This window comes from Bactrocera tryoni, unplaced genomic scaffold, assembly GCF_016617805.1.
Source record: "Bactrocera tryoni isolate S06 unplaced genomic scaffold, CSIRO_BtryS06_freeze2 scaffold_42, whole genome shotgun sequence".
Classification (NCBI taxonomy): Eukaryota; Metazoa; Arthropoda; class Insecta; order Diptera; family Tephritidae; genus Bactrocera; species Bactrocera tryoni.
In genome coordinates this window covers 43,637-46,814 of record NW_024396121.1, presented here as the reverse complement: position 1 = coordinate 46,814, position 3,178 = coordinate 43,637, and the positions used below count along the sequence as shown (strand labels likewise).

The 3,178-nt window shown below is 38.6% G+C and overlaps 1 pseudogene; it reads right to left on the bottom strand.

Moving 5' to 3' along the window:
- Positions 1 to 637: 637 nt before the first annotated feature.
- On the bottom strand, positions 638 to 1,676 carry LOC120781164 (annotated as a pseudogene).
- Positions 1,677 to 3,178: the final 1,502 nt, after the last annotated feature.

The following is a 3,178-nucleotide window of genomic DNA, read 5'->3' as shown; positions in this document are numbered from 1 at the left end:
TTCGATATATAAAATTAATTTTACACTTATATTTTTCACTTTTATATACACTAACACATCACTTATTCATTTGCACACATTTATTTTATATAATATAGTGCAAAAATAGCTTTTAATACGCATTTAAATTATTGTTGAATTTGATTATTTAAGAATAACAAATGAATTACAAACCGTCATATAATCAGTGTTACCTTATCAACATCATTTGTAAAATAACTAAATGAAATAAAGGGAACAGATTATACCCCAAATACGAAAATCAACAACCTATAAAAAACAATATCCCTGGTCGGTCCAACACCAGGGTGTATCAGAATTTTTTCGCGTTGAACTCCTTTTCACGTGGGCGGCCTTCGGCCGCACTTCAAAAAAATAACCCTGGTCGGTCCAACACTAGGGTGTATCAGAATTTTTTCGCGTTGAACTCCTTTTTGCGTGGGCGGCCTTCGGCCGCGCTTCAAAAAATAACCCTAGTCGGTCCAACACCGGGGTGTATCAAATTTTTTTCGTGTAGAACTCCTTTGTACGTGTAAAATAACTAAAAGAAATTATGTAAACAAATTATACCCCAAATAAGAGAAAGGAAAACATAAAATAAAAAGAAATTATTTAAATTTAATAAAACAAACGTGTATTAAGGCTTGTATATAACTTTTATTGCCTCTAATAATTTGACGAAAGGATCTTCGTGTCTGTTGGCCACATATTTCTGCCAAACATACTCAAAAATTAGGTCGGCGAAGTTTTCGGGATTGTTGTGGTTGTCCCTCGCAAAAAATCTTTTAATCACACGCCACTGGGACTCTATACGCTGCGTATGCGTTCCATCTGCAGCCACAAATGGATTGTTCAAATCGCTGTGATTCACTTTTCGGTGCTCATACCCGTGATTCGCCAAACCATCGTACGCCTTCCAGCAATCTGTGCTTATTGTAGTTCCTGGCGCAACATGCTTCGTAACCAGGGGTATGAGCACCTCCGCAGACCGAACATTATCTGGGCATACCTCCAGCCGCAGGTCGTCGCTCCCATCCTCAATCATCCCCAACACCCAGTGACCTTCCACACTCCTGCCTAAAATGAGAAAAACATATAAGTAAGTACCTAATATTGTATATTTTTAACCTTACCTTTATTAAATTTCCTCTTCCCAAATTTGCTTTCATCAATTTGGACCTTTTTGGCAGGGCCACCTATTTTACCTACCGCCTCCCGATTTTCCACTTGATATAATGGTAGCGCTAGATAAAATAGATTCCCTGACAATACTGTTTTTCCTTACTACGTCATGCGACCAGTGCGATGCGTAGCAAAACATTAAGTAAAAAACTTGTGGCAATTGTATTCTAACATTTTCCAGCCAGGTGCCCGTGGATCGAGATATTCCGGAACGCATTCGGCAAGATCCTTTTCGGCACCTAAACGTACCGACGGTGCTATTTCCCCGTCATGGAGAGCACCATCGGCAGTCTATGCACCCTGCAAGTCCTTCCTCCGGCAATGAGACCCTCCTCTTCGCAAAATAATATGCAGCTCTCCTTTGTTTGAAATGTGTTGAATATTTTTGAAATATTCCACATTCTCTTCACCTCTGACACGCTCAATTTGTTTGATTTGCGAACATTTATAGTCGCTTCTTGTTTCAGATCTACATATAATTGTAACAAAGTATTAGAAACAATGATTTAAATACTCTTTTCAATATTTAATTTATCATACCTGATGAATTATTTTCCATTTTTTTTCAAAAATATTTCCGTAATTTAAATAAAAATTAATATAATTATATGTCCACACAGCTTAATCTTCCAAACATGAAATAATTATAAAAATGCCAAATAAAAGCAACGGTACTTTGCTTTAAAAGTAGCAGTACTTATATCTGTTAGATCGCATTGATGTTAGAGTGGTTGTTATGCCCTCAACGACATTGCTACTTCTTTGCGCAGAACTCCTTTTTGCGTGGGCGGCCTTCGGCCGCGCTTCAAAAAAATAACCCTGATCGGTCCAACACCGGGGTGAACCAAATTTTTTTCACGTAGAACTCCTCTTTGCGTGGGCGGCCTTCGGCCGCGCTTCAAAAAAAATAACCCTGGTCGGTCCAACACCGGGTATATACATTTTTTTTCTCCCGTAGAACTCATTTTTACATTGGCAGCCACTTAAATTTTTATACTCTCGCAACAATGTTGCTAACAAGAGTATTATAGTTTTGTTCACATAACGGTTGCTTGTAAGTCCTAAAACTAAAAGAGTCAGATATAGGGTTATATATATCAAAGTGATCAGGGCGACGAGTAGAGTCGAAATCCGGATGTCTGTCTGTCCGTCCGTCCGTCTGTCCGTCCGTCCGTCCGTGCAAGCTGTAACTTGAGTAAAAATTGAGATATCATGATGAAACTTGGTACACGTATTCCTTGGCTCCATAAGAAGGTTAGGTTCGAAGATGGGCAAAATCGGCCCACTGCCACGCCCACAAAATGGCGGAAACCGAAAACCTATAAAGTGTCATAACTAAGCCACAAATAAAGATATTAAAGTGAAATTTGGCACAAATGATCGCATTAGAGAGGGGCATATTGGACGCAGTTTTTTTTGGAAAAGTGGGCGTGGCCCCGCCCCCTACTAAGTTTTTTGTACATATCTCAGAAACTACTATAGCTATGTCAACCAAGCTCTACAGAGTCGTTTTCTTCAGGCATTTCTATATACAGTTCAAAAATGGAAGAAATCGAATAATAACCACGCCCACCTCCCATACAAAGGTTATGTTGAAAATCACTAAAAGTGCGTTAACCGACTAACAAAAAACGTCAGAAACACTAAATTTTACGGAAGAAGTGGCAGAAGAAAGCTGCACCCAGGCTTTTTTTAAAAATTGAAAATGGGAGTGGCGCCGCCCACTTATGGACCAAGAACCATATCTCAGGAGCTACTAGACCGATTTCAATGAAATTCGGTATATAATAATTTCTTAACACCCTGATGACATGTACGAAATATGGGTGAAATCGGTTCACAACCACGCCTTCTTCCAATATAAAGCTATTTTGAATTCCATCTGATGCCTTCTCTGTATAATACGAGTATAAACATTAGGAACCAATGATAATAGCGGAATAAAACTTTACACAAATACGGTATTTGAAAAATATGTAAATGACGTATTATGAAA